Below are 18,918 nucleotides of genomic sequence, written 5' to 3' on the forward strand. Positions count from 1 at the left end.
TGGTCACAAAAAATTATAGTCAGAGCTACTCTGCTGGTTAGAGTGAAAGATAGCTGTGTATGAGCCAGTATAAGATGCTGTGTCATTTTGGGAGCACAAGCATTGGAACGAGCTGTCCAGGGAAATGGGAGTCACTATCCCTGGAATTGTTCAAGAAATGACTGAGTGAGGCACTTAATGTTATGGTTTAGTTGGCTTGGTAGTGTTCAGTTAAAGGTTAGACTCAATGATCTTGGAGATCTTTTCCGGTTTTAATTATTCTGTGATTCTAAAACCACTTTCTTGTGTCTATTTGAAGACACTACTGGATTGAATCTTGTATAAATGCGTTGAATGGTTTGTGTGCATTACAAATGTTTTCTTGGTTCCATTTGTAATGCAAAGAAAATAGTAATATTTCCACATAGTTATAGAAATTTTTAAGTTGTATGGTACCTCTTGAGATCATGTAGTCCAACTTCCCTGGTCAATCAGGATCAGACAGATCCAGCAGTCCTGGAGCTTTTCCAGCCAGGTTCTGAATATCTTCAGGGCTGGTGATGCCACAATCTATCTTGACAGCTTATTCCAGTGTTTGACTGTCTTCACAGGAAAAATGAAATTTATTTGTTCAGATGGAATTTCTTTTTCTTCTCTTGTTCTGTCAGTGGGTAACACCAGGAAGAGTCTGGCTCCCTCATTATTCCCTCACATCTGGAATTTGCTCACCTTGAGAAGATCTCTCCTGAGACTTCTCTTTTCCAGACTGAAAAGTCCCACCTCTCCAGTTTGTTTAAATGTTTCCTATCCTATTCCTCCTCCATCAAGGGTAAGTCTTGGTCCAAAAGTTGTCTCTGGCCTCAGTGGCATGGCCAGGATCCCTAAAAGCCAGTTTTAATAGTAAAGACCTTTTTTAACTGGGAGGGAATTTTTCTCTTACAGTTAGGTTGAGGCAGAAATATGTCTGGGGTTTTCCCTCTATCACAGCCAGGAACTGCTTACATGGTTCAGGAACTATGTTTAGTCTGCTACCGTTTAACAGGACCTTGCTGTAGGCTTAGCTCATCGAGAAAGAGGAAGATTCCTGAGAGAGCTGCCACTGTCTACTACAGACTATACTGGAACCAGTTTATTATTCCCTTCAGATTTCAGGCTAAGGGCTGATAAAGGCATCCAAAACAGCCTGGGCACCTGATCTGCAGCTGGTGATAGCTACACATACAAGCGATTAAGGAAGGAGTGGTGATCAATGCAGTGGGAATTATTAGTGGGCAGCTTCCAAATGAAGAAAGTTAATAAAAATAAGGTCTAATTAAGTCACGCTGCCTGTGTCTTATCTCTGCCTGCATGCCTGATGCAATGGCTGTTATTCAGATAACCTCTTTGGAAAGCATGAAAGAAAAGAAAGTAGTTTCTTGCACCTCTTAGGTAGGAAAATTTTTAGAGAAAACTCTTCTGGGAATGTGATTTTTTTATGATTTCTGTGGAAAAAAAATTAAATTTGACATACTTCATATTAAAACTTTCTGGGTATAACTGCTGAAGATATGTGAGACTTTGTACTTTGAGTGCCAGAATATATGAGGCCACTATTCCTACATGTTCCAACCAGTTAAAAATATTATCACCATCTCAAGAAACGGTTTCAGTAACTTTTCTAGTGTAAGCTCTTTCCTGAGGGAGTTCACATTGAAGCAGTATTCTCCTGAAGATGGCATGAGAAGTCTCTGGAGCTCTTCCTACCACCACTGTCATTCAAAGGAAAAAAAAATTCAAGCAGTGGGTACTGCTTTTAGATGGAAGATGGAAATGCTGAAATAAATAAAGACTTTGGTAGGTAGAGTCTGGTCTCCCATGTAATTACTGTGAATTTTATATATTACCCACTAGTAAGAATAATTTAATTTTTATATGGCTATGGGATATGGTTTCTGATTTTTCACAGTAATAATATAATTTATCTTTGGTTTTTAATATTTTTGCTAGGAAAAAAAAAATCGGTGGCTGATTTTTCAGAACTTTTCTTCCTCAGCCATTCAGAAGAAAATGAAATCTGTCCTTTCAAACCTTCTCTTGATTTTATTCTCTTTACCTGGGTTTCTATTGCAAAAATTTTTGAATGGACCACAGGCATAGGTTTGTCCAGCACGAAGAGGGAAGAGAGAAAAATGGGTGTCTGTCCACTGACACAGTGCACAATCTCCTCTCTACTCCTGTGTCCAAAACATCTCCCCCTAGGAGAAGTATTAAAGAGGCTTTGCTATACTTCTCCCAAAACACTTCAGGTTTTATATTATGAATCTTTATTTCTATTTGTTCTGCTGCATCCATAGTTGAAATACTGTTGAAATTCCCAGAAAAGAAGGAGGGATACTTTTTCTCCTCAGAAAGTATATGCTCTGTGAATAAGGTGGCTGACTGGAGAATTTTTTCTTGAACTTCTCATTATCAAAAAGAAGTGGAGAATATGAGATTGTGAAGAATATTAAAATATTTTATATGTGTCAATGTTAAGATCTACATGCCTCTCTTTTAATTAATTGGAAGGGATTATACTTGTCTTGCTCTGAGACAATGAATGACACACAAGCATTTCAGCACTCAGTACCAACGGACTGGCCACATAACTAAGAAAATAATTTGGTTATAGAATATGAAGTTTTTGCCAGATCTTTCCCTTTTACAAAGAATGCTCAGGAGCAGCTGTCACAGAAAATTTTAAGCATCAGATTGGCTTAGAAGAAAAAGGTTGAGAGCCAGTGAGTCTAGCAATGTCTTGGAGGGAGTTGAAATCTAGGAAAAGAATCACTTCATGGATGGAAATCAAGATGGCCTATTACTCTGTTGTGTGACTGAGAAAAAGTTTCTGTAAGTGACATGAACAAGCAAATATCCCAAAACAAAATTTAAATTTAATTTATAGTTTCAGGGCTTCCTATGATTATGTATAGTTCTAGGGTTTCCCATGAAATAGTTAAATCCTTTATTTTTTCTTCTAACTGTTCTGCTATGGCTTTGTAATGTGTCACAGCTCCTACAGGGCTGTAGGAAAATATCTGTGCAACTTCCACAACAAAAAATTTGTGTTTGAAAGATCTTATCTGATGAGAAATTTTGACTTCTGACAGTCTTTAGGATGTGACTATAGAAAACTCTAACGCACATTTACCACAAGTGTTTGCAAGTCTGTGTGAGTTTGTGTTGTTACTCAACAGCAAACTTTCTGTACTGTATCATCACTGAATAGCAGGTTTGGAGGCTCTGCTGCTCCATCTTATATCTAAAATTTAAAAATCCCCTTAATAGTGGTCTCTCTCTCTATTTCTCTGCTATGAGTGAAGTGTGTCACTCCATCCACAACATCTACCCAGTTTGAGCTCATTTAACTTGAACATAGTCAAGTGGCTTCTGCACAATTGTATTAGTACCCCACTGATGCATATAAAAGGATTGAGAATTATACCTTCAGTTGATTTCTTCCTTGTCAAGCATTTCTAATTTACCACTTGTCCTGTTTTTAATCAGATTTGAGTTTCTGTCAGGCTGAGATGCATTCTGTGTTTAATTAAGCAAATTGTTGATTAAAGCCTCTGATATCATTAAAATTATTTGCTCCTTATTTTCTATTCTTTTTAACTCTGTTATTAAAGAATTATGCTGAATTTGGAATGATGAGGCTGACAGCGATATTGGTAACAGTCTAACTCTTTATTGTATTATTTGTACAACCCATATTACACTAATACAATACAGTCTTTATTACACTAGTTCAATCCCTTCTTCTAGGGCATAATCATAAGGGATCCATATACTCCCTTTAATGTTCTAACTGTCAAAACTTTCAAACACAAAGTAAATTTAGAAAAAGAGAAAGAAAAAGAGAAAGAAAAAGAGAAAGAGAAAGAAAATGAAAAAGAAAAAGAAAAAGAAAAAGAAGAAAAAGAAAAAGAAAAAGAAAAAGAAAAAGAAAAAGAAAAAGAAGAAAAAGAAAAGGAAAAAAGAGAAAAGAAGAAAAAAGAAAAAAGAAAAAAAAGAAGGGGTTTTGTTGCGATCAGTGTCCACAAAAATGTATATCTTCCTTTCTCATTGTATTGCAAAAGATAAAATGGCTAGTTTGATACACTTTATCTCAGTTAAGTGCAGTCTAACTGATTATTTATGAGTGCCATGTCATTCTTGCTTGTGGTAAAAGTTATTTCCACCCATCCTACCTTTGCCCATCAACTAGATTGGGACCTTAAATGTAACTGAATGTTAACCTAAATTTAACTAGAACTGACTTTCCCGTGTTCCTACTGCAGGCAACTGTAAAGTACCATCTATTTTCTAAAGTTACCAAAAAAACCTTGATATTAAAAGATTAAAAATCAAAAAAGCAATTCCCCAAGCCCCCAGTCTACTGCTAGTTTTGCTGTTCTACTTGCCATTGATGTTTCCTACTTCTTTCAGTGATTTCAAATATTCACTAGGCATATGGCAAAGTTAGATTCCCTCACTTTTTATTTCATCTTCTTCTGTAGTCAAACAGTTCTTTTTTTACAGCAGTGATTACCTCCTGCTGTATGCACAGAGAGCAGCACTGTCCTACACTTCCCTAGGCTATTATAAGGAGCTTTTATTTGCCCTTTGTGTGATAGTATCTCAGTTCCTTTGCTCTTTCTCTGTTTGCTCTAGCATGATCTCGTGTTCTGAGTACAGGTGGTAGGGATTTTATTCACCCTCCTACATGAGCTTTTTACGATGACATTAATAGTTCCCCATCTTCACAGTACCTGATCAATTGATACATTCTTGACTTGGTTTTTAGCATTACACTGTTCTGTTGAATCATAGTCATCCCTTGACTACCTAATGCCACAGAATACCATTCTCCTTTCTCACTTCCAATGGATAAATTCCACTTCAGAGCAGAAATTCTCAGTATTGAGTGGATGACCTTTCATTTTATTCTCTTAAGTAGCATTTTTAGAATATACAGCATTAAAGACAGTGTTTTCCTTATTTTGAATCTTCTGATTCTCTGCAATATGAAGGCTATCACTCAGCTTTCCATCATTGCCAGATGTCCTCAGGAGACTTCCACTCCTCGTCCTAGAGTTCCACATTTAGTGGAATTTGAAAGTGACCTCAAGCTCTATCAGGAGCCCTGCTGATAAACTCTACATACTCAGATTATATATTTAAACATACTCATTTTCATCTCTCTCCTTCCCTCTCCCCCCCCCCCAATGAGTCAGTCTCTTCTCCATCTGACAGGATTTTATTAATCCTTACCTTCTTCAGCTGCACTAATAAAATGTCTTACACGACATCCCATCAGATGATTTGTAGTAATCCAGAGGTTGAATCAGTTGCATCTCATCTGTCTGAAAATTTATATAACTCTTCATGTGAACAATAAATAAAAGTAAAGATTTGTTTAAACAAATGTCCAAATGATATCAAAGAATTGCATATTAATGCAACTCCTCCAAACCAGAACACACAACTGTTCATGTCTTTTTAAGTCTTTGATAAAAAAAAAAAGGTTCTGCTGCCAAAATCCTTCATTCTTCAATTTGTTGAATACATTGAAGTAGAGCTGAAAGGCAAAAAAAGGATCATTCCTCTTTGTGACATATTTTGATGTTTGGAAAACTGTTCTCACTCTGGCTTAGATCAAAATCCAGTAATGCTCTCATTTGCTTGGGAATAGTATGGGGTTTTGGTGCTAGGAATACCCACCTGTCTGCCTGTACTTCTGCTCCTGGAAGACCCGGAACACGTGGTCATGGCACCCAGCAGGTGCTTTATTGATTGAGCCACAGAGATGAGCTGGCAGGACATCAAGAAAAGTTTCAAAGCTTGTCTGGTGGCAGATTTCCAATGGGATTTCATCACAATTGGACTATTTTAGCACAAAATTTGCATTCATAGGAAGTAAAAAAATTGCAAAAATAAAATATTTTTTCTGAATTTTCTGACCAGCTTTAATGTTACTTATTCTTGCTGTGGGAGAAAGCAGATAATCTCTGTGTGTGACACAGATTGTGAACTATTTACTGTGTTGGGACTTGCTCTAAACACACTTCTGGTGTCTCCTGTTGAGGTCTTGAGAGCATTAAGGACCTATCTGTCCCTGCCCAGCTTCCCTGTGGCTTCACCCCCACCCTGCCCACAGCCCAGGACCCCATGACAGCCCCCCAGGGCCATCAGTCCCTGTGTCATTTGTGCTGAAGCAGGGCTGGTCTCCTGCTCCCCAAAGCCTTGTTCAGCCCAGACATGGGGACACATAACAAAATACCTCCGCTGCTTCCAGGTGAAGTTGATGCTTCATTGCCTGATTGATGCTTTGATGAGAAAGGCTTTTAACCAGCCTGGTTTTCTGGCTGGGTCATAGCCCTTTCTGCTATCTAGTGGGTATAGTGAAGTGTCACAGATGGCAGCAAGTCTTATATGGGTAGTAAGGTCCATATTTATCTGAACTCTCACTGTAGGCAAGAAGGAAATGGGTTTAGTGAAGCAAAGTGCCTTGCCAGGGTCACAAGAGGAAGCCACTAGGTCCTCACAAAATTCAAACTTTTCTCACAAATTGCAGTCTTAAAACACATTTTAGATTATAGCATGCTCTGGATTTATATGGTTTGACGTAAATGAATTAATTTGGTTTGGAACTCTGGTCATAAGGCAAAATTCAGGGCATAAAGTATTTACACTGTAGCTCTATGAATATTTTGTATTTTGATAAACCTAAAGAATAGGCCCAGGATTTAACCATATCAAAATTATTTCTTGTTATTAACTGGTATAAAGCCATAGCTGGCAATGAACTAGGATTATTGACTCCATGTAAGTGTTTGGAATAAGTCTACTTGCAAATTTGAGAAGAACTATAAATACAATATTCAGTGTTTATAAAAACTTCATGCTACGGAGTTGATCCATCTAAAAAATAGTAACCTAGGTAGCTTTTTTACAAAATTAAAAGATTTTTTTTCTTCAGTTCACATCACTTTTCCAGTTCAATTTAGTGTGATGAAATTTATGAGCTGGAACACTGGGATGAGGAGGAAGACAGAAATTTCAGCGTGTTGAAAACCAGGCCAGAATATAAGACAAGAATGTGAGTATTTAAGCTCACTGCCTGCAGAAAGGACATAAACTGATGAATAACTAAGTAGGTTAAATGTAGCTTTCTTTTATTTCTCATGTTTACAAACATTTCTAAATGTGTTACCTATTTCTGTTTGCCTTTAAATTAAGCTGATGGTGACTCAAAAGTATATCTCCAACACAGAAGACAATCTGCTGCCTTTTTGTGGTAGTTCCTTTAGCTGGAACTCTAGAATATTTATACCCAGCTTGGATCTCCAACGTATTGCTTTGTAGTAACATAAAAATTGTGCTTTCAAGGCTTCAGGAATCCATTTGAGAATCTAAGAAACCAAGATGATGAAGTGTCATTTCTCAGATGTTCCATTTAATATTACAGTTATTTAGGAAATGCACATTAACAACAATCATAGCCCAGAATGTAAAGTTTCTAAACTGAAAGTTGCAAACAAAACACTATTCAGGGCTTTGCCCCAGCTTCAAATCCAACTCACATTTCAGGATATTGATGTTTCCTTGTGCAAATAATTTTAAATGCACAGTTAAAAAAATAATTTTTATCCTACCTAATATACGTGGTACTTAAAGCTTATGCTCCAAGGCACAAACAAATCATTAAGCCACAGGAGGTATGAAGAAATGTGTCCTATCAGCAATTAATCCTGTATTTCTCGATACTGGAACTTCTTGGTCCATTTTAAATCATCTGGTGCTAACCAGAGTGAGACAAGATACTGAGTAAAACAGGCTAATGGTCTGATCCAGCCTGGCAGTTTTTGTAAAGCTAAATCACAAACGGAGGTGGCTTTATCTTATAGATAACAATGGAAATTACATGCTTGTTAGTACATTTTGACCTAGTTTTCCCTTGATTTATGCAGAAGGTGACAACTAAAGCTAATCTATGACAAGTATTGTTAAAGCACAACTACTGTGGAGTTCTAGAATCATTTAAGAGCAAACACTTTTGTTTCTGCTGTCTCCAAATATCTTTGGAAGCCTCTATACATGTGTAAATTTTCTTTTGTCTTTGTATCTTCCAAAGTATGGCAACACTAATGGCATTTAGGTTCTGTATATTGTCACAGAATATATAATGACTGTTTATTGTCCTGTCTGCCTCTCTAATGTATTTATAAACTCAAATAACTGCTGTATTGGAAATTATAACATATCTTAGAAATTGTGACTTTGAATGAACTAAAGCATGGTATTCTTTTTTTATGCTATTCTTTTTTCTAATACCTGTTTATTCCCCCCCTCCCTTTTTTTTTTTTCCCCTTCACTCTGGAATATATCCCTTTCACCCCCATTTGGTTTTCTTAGCTGAGAAAAAAGTGAATGAAGTCTTTAAGAGTTGAGTTCCTGGTATTACTTGCTAGCAGGACTGTGAGGTCTGAAATATTTGTTGTACCAACCTTTCTGTGCTTTTATTCAGTCCTTTTGATCAGCTGGTATGACCTGCAGAGATGCTATGTTACTCCAGTGATTTGCTGTCTTTGCAGTCCTGAAACATAAGGAAGTCAATAATATTAAATAAACTTCTAGTGTTCACCTCCTGTATATTTCAAGTGCTTCCTGTCTTCACGAAATAGGTTTCTCTTAAAATGTAAGCTCCCCTGGCTATAAACTGTGATGTTTTATGGCTTAAAAAGTCCTGGATACATTTATTTGTCTTTAACAAAAAACCAGCTTGGCAATGTGTTCGGTGGCTAACCCTGCAGTGCATGGAGAGAGGCAGGCACTGCCAGCTGGGACACACCAGTCCAGAGCAGTGTGCAGCTCTGCTCAAGGAGGCTGGTGGGGACTGCAGAAGAGGCAAATTGCATTTTGCTTCTCTGTTGACTTCAGCCCCCACCTGGGACTGAATGGAGAGATTTGCATTATTCTTCAGTGCTTAGCCTGGTCACTAGAGTTCCTCTGTAAGACAAGGAGGGCTAGGGCATGTGCTTATTTCAAAAAACACTGCCAGTGAAGATGATATTTGAATGGGATGAGTTTACCTGCTTTTGGAGGTGGGAGGGCTGGGTTCAAAGCCTTCTTTTGCTTAAGGAGGTGTATTTCACACTTAACTGAAGTTTCTTTAACCACCAGCTGTTCTGGGTTGACCTTTTTTTGAACTTCTTTCATTTTGCTAAAAACCATAAAAGATTCATTGCCTCAGAGACATGGATAAAAGAGGAATGCCTGGATCACAGAGCAGTGCTCAGAAAACTCAGGTAGAAGAAAGCACAGCAGAACCTCTAAATCAAAATTAAAAAAAATCAGAATATTAAAGCTCTGTCTACTTTAGTACTTTGGTTTTGGGCTGCAATGTAATACTGAGACAAATCCCTTGGTTGCCCCTCACAGTGGTTTGGCTCACAAAAAGGTTTAGGTACAAAAAAATGAGACTCCTTTCAGGGATAATGACCTTAGAAACTTTGCTTCAGGTGCTCACTAAATGTGGTCTAGCCTCTAATGGGACAATAATGTTCCCAAGCAAAGACTGCTTTTTCCAGCGGATTGAAATCACGTGTGGTGGGGTGCCAGGTCCAGGAAGCTCAATAGCTTGAATTAACCCCCCAAATTGCATTTATTAGAGATGTAGAATTCTCAGCAACTGCCTTGATATTCTACTCCTCTTGTGCTGAAGTTTGGATCAGCAGAGAAATAAATTTAGATGATATTGGATCATAAATGAAAAGTTAGATTTTTGAAATAGATGGAAGAAAGAATTCAGCCATGAGAATGGATGCTGCCTAGACACCCCTAATATTAGACTAATTTTAGAGCAATATGCAGAAGACATTTGTTGAGACAGAAGCTATTGAACCGAGAGGCAATGGGAAACAAGAAAAGTTTTAGGTATCATTAACTCATTTTAATGTAATTTTCTTTAGTTTAGTTGGTTATTGAACTAACAGCCCTGAATACAAGATAACACATAGCTTTTCACTGAAGATATATAGGCTACGTGTATGCTCTTATGTTCCAGCTACTGAAAGTATTGTTAATAGAATTTCTGAATGCCTTCAGACCCTTCTTTTTGATATGCACAATGTCATTTGGGGAAACCACACTAATGTATTTTTTAAAATGCCTGAACGGCCACTTGTAAATTGTTTCTGTTGTTAAATGTAGTTCTGTATTCACATGCAAATGAATTATTTAATAGGATATATTTCAGTAAAATTGCTATTTTTCTTTAACAATTGCTGTTTTACTTTTTTAGATACTCTCTTAAGAAAAAAAAAATCCAACCATTTAAAATAACACAGAAAAGTAGATCTTGGACTAAACCCTATCAGTTGTTAAATGGAACTGCTTTTCAGTTACAGTGAAATGAAAGTCCATCTACTGATAAAAACAGTAGTATTAAAAGTATTGTACTGTATTTTAGAACACTCTAAATCAGATAGTGTAATCTAAAACTGCATCTCTAATCACCTCCTTTATCTCTTACTTTTGGCATGGTTTCAGCAGTTAATAAGAGAAGAGATATTTAAAGTAGAAACAATGCCTAGAAATGCATAGTTTCTTGGAAATCTGGATTAATTATAATGGCATTCATACAACTCAAATATCTGATCGTCTCAGAGAATAGTTGACATATTTAGTTGATAAAGGCTTTGGGAGAGGTGTGTTCAGCAACACACTGCAGCAATATTTCCCAGGATGATTAGAGACTTGACAGAGGGTTGCAGAGGCTTGGGTTAACAATATTTTCAGTTTAATCCAGTAAGGAGAACTGCAGCTCCCTATTTGAAAGCATTTCTTGACTCAGAAGTGCCTTGCTCCCAAAATGACATCCAGAATCTAAAGTTAGATGCATGGGAGGAAGAAACACTAAAAGAGGAGATCAGAAATGCAATACTTAGCAGAGCACCCCCTAAACCTGGCTGATAGAAAATGTTGGGAACTTCCCAAAATTTTGCCACAGGCCAGAAATAAGCCCTTATCTCAGGGCAACAGGCAGACATCTCTGTCTAAGCACAAGGAACATAAAATTATATTTTCTTAAGCATGTGTAACTTGACCTTTTATATTCATGCAGTAGAGTGGGCAGGCATCTTTCACGTGAGGGCAATGTAGCAGCTCCTCAGGCAGCACTAAATCTGCCTGTGCTAACAGGATGCAGCTTTGAAGGGGAGCACAGTGCACATGCAAAGGCACGGGATCCTTTTGGCTGTACTAAGGAGCTGAGTGTACTGTGTACAGCAGATTGCAACATTCAGAGGTTGAAACATTACAGTCACAATATATGTGGAAGAATCATTAGCTAGAATTTGTCACAAAAATGTGTACATCTGCTTTTACAAGCAGGCTTTTACAATTAGTACATTTAATATATCTTGTGATCAACAATGACATTTGGCATTCAGCTTCTGGAAAGTGCAAATTGCCAAACTCTGGCCCAATTACTTTTAGTAAGGAGCAACAAATACAGTCGTAGGTCTTGGAGGAATGTGAATTAAATCCTAGGAGAGGAATTGCCACCAGCTAGCCACGTCATTAAGTAGGAAATGTAATGAATACTTATATGCTATTTTAGAAATCTTTCACGTGTGGTCACATCTGGCCACAGCTGCTAGTAAGCCAAACAGCATCCAGACATGAAGTGTCAGATACTTTGGATCAAAGAATAATATGCCTAACAGTTCCGATGCACACCATATCACCCTATTTGTATCTAAACTTCCATGAGCTTAAAGAAGATTGAAATAAATAGGAAAGTTTTCCTTCTGCCACAGCAGCTGAACAGTAAAATAACGGGTTTTTTCTGTGTTAGTAAAAATTACCTTTTGCATCATGGTGATATTTGAAAGCCAAATCTCTCTGTGTTAGATAATAGTCCTACCATTCAGTAAAATCACTTCTGTTCTGAAAATCTTACAATGTAAGTGAACAAGCAGAGCTGATACATAAAACAAAAGGTGGGGAAGGACAAGAAAGGAAGAGACACGGGAAAGTAATAAAATAACATTCAACATCACTCTGTTATAAAGAAATAGACTCATATCTCTTGTATCTCTGGTTGGGCTAGGACATAACTGATAAAGAAAGACATTCCTAGGTGGCAAGGCTACTGTTCAGATGGCAAGATACTGGCCCGGTTTCAGAATTCAAGAATCATCACACTACATGTAGGTTTCTTTCCTGTAGGACTTTCCTTTAAGAAATCTATGGTAGACATAGAAATAAAATGTTAGCATGTTGTAAAATCTGGCTAGTTAGCTGATTCAGGTTAGTTCAGCAGCTTTTCTCTTAGAAAGATCATGTGGTTTGAACAAGTCACAGATAGACCTAGCAGAGGAATCTGGGGTATTCTTAGAAAATTGCCTTACAAGTGGGCTATTGATAAATGACAGGAGACAGGAGGTGTCTCTGTTAAAGGTAATGTAATGATTAGTATGCATTATGAAAATCTGCAAGTTCAATTTTGGAAGCAAAGAGGTCTGGACAATTTTTCTTCATGATTAGCTAAAACTAATCTCGGTATGAGAAACTTTAGTAGGTCATCCATTCTTATAAGATGCCCTTTAGGTTGTGCTTAGATACTGGAACTGTATAATCCAAGCCACTTATAATAAATTAATATAATATATATATTCCTTCAGATAAACTAGTTCTTGAAAATTTCTCACAGTTCACATTTTTAATCTGAAGTGAGTGAGGCTGGTTTGACTGTCTGAGAAAACTGCAAAAACTTCTATGTTAGTCACCCTGACTGCCTAGAATGCACTGGTTTTCCTGCTTCTGAAGCCCTCCAGCCAGCCACCGGAAAAGAGTAAGCACAAAATTTGCACCAAATTATGGTGTGCTTGAATGTTAAATAATAAGCATATGAATTAATTCAGATATAGTAACTCCACATTTATTGCAACTGCAGTTACAAAGATCTCTTTTATCCCCTTTTGTCCTGGTCATCAAGAAACTGAGGACTCCTTCCCAGTGGGAAACCCTGATTTCTTTAGACTTCCAGACTGTTTTGTGGTAGCATCCATGGGTACATCTTTACAAAGAACCTAACCTATATTTTCTTAGTGTCACTCTTCAATAAGGTTGTTTGATCACAGCTCCATCACCACCTCTCTCTTTATAAATGTCATACTGTCATCTTGCTTTTCTTGGAATCTGGGCAAGATTAGCCTCTTTAGAAGATTAGACCCACTTAAAGTTACCCACTACTGGCCTAATCTTCTTTAAAAATAAATCATTTTGGAACGAAACTGTCTTTACACTGCCTTATGTAAATTTTTCTCCTATCTTAGAGATGTATATCTTGAATACCAAGTACAAAGAGGAACATAAAACTCTAGCATATCATCTCTCTTTCATAATTCTGGGAATGGATCCTTTTGAATTTAGTTCCCAAAATGTTTCAGTGAGAAAAAATCCAAATGAACAAGTTCAATACTTGCTTTTTTCCACTTGTTTGTTTCAAAACCTTTCATTGAGTTTTATGTCAGTGCATAAACATTTTTATTTGCTCAGATTTTTTTTTCAGAAATAACAAGTTAAAAAAGTTGCAATTCCTTATCTTAGAGAATTTGTGTAAAAGAATGAATTAGTGGATTTGTACAAGTAGTAAGTTATGCTGGTATTTTCTAACTTATTTTGTTTCTACCACTTTTGCTTTAGTAATGCTCTTCTAATATAGATTTTTAATGTGTAATATATTCTATTATTTCTTCTTCTTTTCCCTAATATTTATTCAGCTGCAGTCTGCAAACTGGCTTTGTGTGCTTTTGTGTCTTTAAATATTTGCTCTTATAGGAAGACTCCTACCTGTACATTTCTGGTGATAATTCTAATGAGGTACCCCAGCCTTCAGGGCACAGTTCTGTCAGCAGGTGCTCCATACAACGCAATGTTCAAGCTTGCAGGTTATTTTCACAATAGTGTAATTTTCTGGAATGATTCAGCTTGCAGTGGGGGAAATACTGGCAGAGGGCCCAGAGAACTTAAGCATCTCTTTCTTCAGAACTAATATTTACAAGTAAAATACCACATGCTTTATAATAGAAATAAAAAGCTAACATTACCAATACTGGTGGCATTCTATTGGCAGTATTTTCATGGTGGTCAATTTTCCTCATTAAAAAAACCCAAAAAAACCCAGCAATGAAAGCCAACTTCTCACCCCCAAAAGTTCAAGTTGTTCTTAGACTTGTGATTACAAAAGCAGAGGTGTTTAACATCAATTTTAAGCTTGCAATATTTGCTTGCAGGTCTCTCTTTTCACTCTATTTTTTAGTTACAAAACAAGAAATAGACCTGACATTATTCACTCTTTTGACTTATGTGATGGCTATGCACAGTGGCTACCCATTAAACAAAGGCCCCTTTATGTGCTTGCGGCAACATGTATACTATATAAAAACACCATGTAGTGCATATACATCATAATTTTTTTACTTATGAGGAGAAGTTCTTAAAATACCATAAGAAAGAAACACATTATTAATTGATTCGGTATTAAAAATCTTTCATAATTACGGTATTGTTTGCAAAATAGAGTAGGAATTAAAAATCTATAATTAGAGATTTTGAATTTTAAACAGAAGTTTAAAGAGAATGCTATATATCCTCTTTCCAAACTTCCCTATTACAAGTTCATGTTTATACTATGAGAGATTGTAAAATTGCAAAAAAAATCAAAGCAAAATAGCCTGGTTTAAGACGTCATTCTGTGAAACACAATTTAGTCAAAATTAAGCAACCTTCCTTTAATCAATTTTTTTTTTTTTCAATTTTTCTCAAAGAACAGGTATGACCATCTAAAGTTTACAGCAGAGATCACAAATTTTTGTCATCTCTGTATGCTGGTCCTTAGAATAATTGCAGCCCTGAGTCCAAAAATGAATTCTGTAAACGATCTTTGCTGGAAAGTGTTTTTAAATGATCTTGCAGCAGTTAAGTGTATCAATCATCAGTCTACTTTTTGACAGCGTTCTCCCTGGTAAAATCAATATTAAGTCACACAGGTAGTACACTGTGAGAGATTTCCATTTTGTATCCACTGCCAGGGGTTACTGCCAGGGAGCAGCCATGGTGCTGCCCTGTGAGGACAGGGGAGCCAGGATACAGGAGCTGCAGGCAGTGGTGGGGAGGCAGACAGGACCAGTGAGATCATCAATCATAGAACACTTCACATTGGAAAGGACCTTCAAAGGTCATCTAGTCCAATGCATTTGCAATAAACAGGGACATCTTCAATTAGGTCAGTTTGCTCAGAGCCCTGTCCAACTTCACCTTGAATATTTTCAGGGATGGGGCATCTATAACCTCTCTGGGCAACATATTTCAGTCTTTCACCACCTCATTGTAAAAAAAATTGTCCTTCTTTTAGTTTAACCATTAATCCTTGTCCTGTCACAAAAGGCCTTGCTGTAACATTGTAGAAACATGTAGAAAGTGGCTGTACCTACGTGATACAGCCGATCTCACTTTCATTTTGACATCAGCTGCATGCCAGACACTACAGTGAGGAGCCGAATTCAAGCTGGCATACCCATAGTGGATTTGAAGGGAAGGTGGTGTCCTGCCGGCGAGTCAGGTGCATACAGGTTCCATCTGCACAAACAGCATTTGTCCCAGGGGCCACAGGCAAGGAAGGCCAGACCTCAGAGTGTCAGTCAAACTGAGATGTGAGGGCACTCATCCTGTCCAAGGGTTACTGGCACCTGTCAGGTAACTTCGGGAAGCTTATGGGTGAAACAAATAGTTAAACGTGCTTCCCTTATGCTTCAAAATTCCCTTATACTTAAAAGACCCAGCAGAAGATCTGATAGTAAAAGAAGAGAGCACAATGAATACGAAAACAGCAGATGGTCAACTGCATTAAAAATTTGGACCAACAAGGCTAAATATTTGAAAATAGGTGATAAACATCTCCATTGACAAAGTAAAAGTCAATTGGTTACAGTGATTTACTGTGAAAGGGGGACATTGATGATGAATGTTATCAAACTGGAATGTTTCATACATGAATCCTGAATAGGATATTCCCAATAGGTTAAATATAAATTCTTTATCATGACTCTTCATTTAGTAGACAAGATCTTTCACTGGTTCATTTGAAGAGGGTCATTTAAAGTCAGTAAATGTATTTGGAAAGGCCAGATGAGAACACGATCCATTGTCTTTTTCTTCCATTGTATGTATTCAGGACACTGATCCAGATAAAGATATCTAGACAATACAGTAATAGATACAATTGCTGTTTGCAGAGTGTCTACTGAAGATTCTTGAATTAATCATGTTTCTTCACGTCTTTCATGAGATTTTTAAATTTTTTTTTAATTGTATGTGTTTGTGAAGACCGTATGAATATCTACTGTTTATGAAATGTATTTATAACAACAGAAATGTATTTATAACAACTTCTTTAAAAAGCTTTTTCAAGTTCAAAATTTTCTCTGAAACCATATTTTGCATGAAGAGCAATGGTGATTAAGAATTCTCTTTGAAGTTGAAGTTGAACACTTGTGGAAAAACAAATGAAACATTTTATGCACTTTCTCTGTGCTTTCAGCTAGCCAAAAGTAAAGAATTTGCAGATGGTTTTGAAGAAGGTGGGAGGGAAGGAATCATTTATCTCATTTAGAAATAAAATTGTGCCATAATGGTGAGATTTTAATGATGGATTTTGTTTTGAAATACAACAGAAATAAATATTCAGTGCATGAGAACCCCTAGGTTTCGGGAAATTTGATGTGAGACAGTTTGAAATCAACAGTCAAGATAAAGAGCTGCTGCCTGGGAATGAAATAGATATTTATTGCAATGCTTGTCCTGGGGGAGATTAGGGTGCTGTAACCACAAGAACAGAAGCATACCACTCAATGGCACAACATATAATTTATTTACACAGAATATTGGCTAATGACTTCTGTGCTCAGATCCCAGTTCTGAAATGTCTGTTCCTTGGCACAAGCACACTTCACAGTCATGCTAACACAAGTCCTGGGTTCCTCTTTGGCTTTGGTGCATCTTGGACACCATAGTGGACCTGAGGAAAGAGGATGCACACCAACCAAATCCTGTCTCGCAGCCCCAGCCTCTGACTGTAGCTGCACTTAGGCCCAGACTGATGCAAGGTGCCAGACACCCAGGTACCAAGTGACTCCTGAGAGTCAGCTGTTTTCACTCTTTACTGATGTTTAGAACCAGATTGGCAGAATAAGCTGCAAAAGGCTTGGCTACTCATGTAGCCACAAGCTGATGTCTGCAATTTTCTCCACACCCATGAGCAATCACAATTCATTGCCTGTGTTACCACCACCTTCCAGTCTCCTGCTGCAAACCAGTTCTGGAGATACCAAGCTGCTAATAGCTTGTCTCTTTCCTTATTTCTTTCCTGCACATATCTAAACCACTAGAGCAGGACAGATCAGCCCAGCCCAGCCCAAGTCTCATTTAGCAGCGCTCTTGGATGGGCATCCCCATGACCTTTACCCATGCATCTCTGTTCTGTGAGCACACACAAGTACCACCTACACGAGCTGTGCTTTCAGATGGGCTTTATCCTTCCAAAGTTAAATATGTCTGCTACCAACACACCTTTTTCTCCTGAAGACAGTATTCCCTATCAGTTATATGCATAATTTAAAAAGCTATTTGAAGGAAAGACAAACCCTGGTCCCTTATAAAAAAGCATGACAGTCTAGCAGGTCGTCTAAAGCTGCCTAGCAATTTTCCTGGTACTATTTTAGCATTTCCTTTGAAATTGCTTCAGACAAATAAGATCACATTTAGGTACTTTGTGAATTTTGGTTTTGGGTGATGTATTATGAGAAGAGGATAAATGGCTTTCAAGTTTCAGACATAAGAAACATTCTGATTTGTAGCATAGGTAGTCATTATATCTGCTAGGTTTTCTGAGGATTTTTGTGAAAATAGTTTCAACTGCAGCCAGCCTGACACTTCATAATAAAACAAGAAGATTGATTTTAGTGATCTGAAAACAGAGGGGTAATTATATTCTCATTTTCATGTTCATGATGTGCACAATTCTCCTATCAAACTTTAATGGTTGTTGCAAGTGCAAAAACATATGCAAGAACATAGAGAAAATGCCACAAAGCTGTTAGCTTTGAAACTCATTGTCAGATAGCAAATATTATTGCTATAAATCTTAACTTTCACAGCCAGTGAGAGCTGCAGGCTAGATTAGAGAAAAAGACAGGCATGGAACTGTAGCTGTGCATTAAAGCAACACACTGTACATTGCTGAAATACGTATTGTGATTAAATTAATATTGAACAGTGAATTTTATAACCTTTCCTGATTTTCTTTTCCCCAGGCAAGAATCAACACTTTTCTAACTGCAGTATCCTTAACAATTTATTTTCTGTAGTGTCAAAAGAGGTGTATTAAACACTCTGGGAAAAAACACACTCTCTGATACGGTGGCAGCAGGGTGCATATGGTTTCATAACAACATTAAAAGCTCATCTTTCCTACTCTCTCTTTCCAGGAGTTGCTGTGGGAAGGGTGACACAGAAGTGAGAGTGCAATCCCTGCGGTCTGTTCTCAGAGAGTTGTGAAAAAAGACGGCGTGGAGGAGTGCAGGGTATACTAAGTAACATCTGTTCCTAAATGGATGCAATAACATCCAACCTGCTTAGCACAAACAGAAACATGTCAAGTTAAATAGGGTAGCAGCGGGACTCTAGGTACAGCATGTGGAAGTCATGAAAATAAGCAAGTGGATAACTAATGTTTGTAACATCAGTCAGCTGCATAAAGAGGCTGGTGCATTCCCAGTGACATGTCCATTTATTAAAAACACAGGGAAATGTGGAATACCAGCCATTTGAAAAAATGCAGAAAAGAAGCATGTGTAAGAAAACTAGAGG

This window comes from Corvus kubaryi, unplaced genomic scaffold, assembly GCF_017639235.1.
Source record: "Corvus kubaryi isolate FWS band 111438036 unplaced genomic scaffold, C.kubaryi_AGA036_p1.0 133, whole genome shotgun sequence".
Lineage (NCBI taxonomy): Eukaryota > Metazoa > Chordata > Aves > Passeriformes > Corvidae > Corvus > Corvus kubaryi.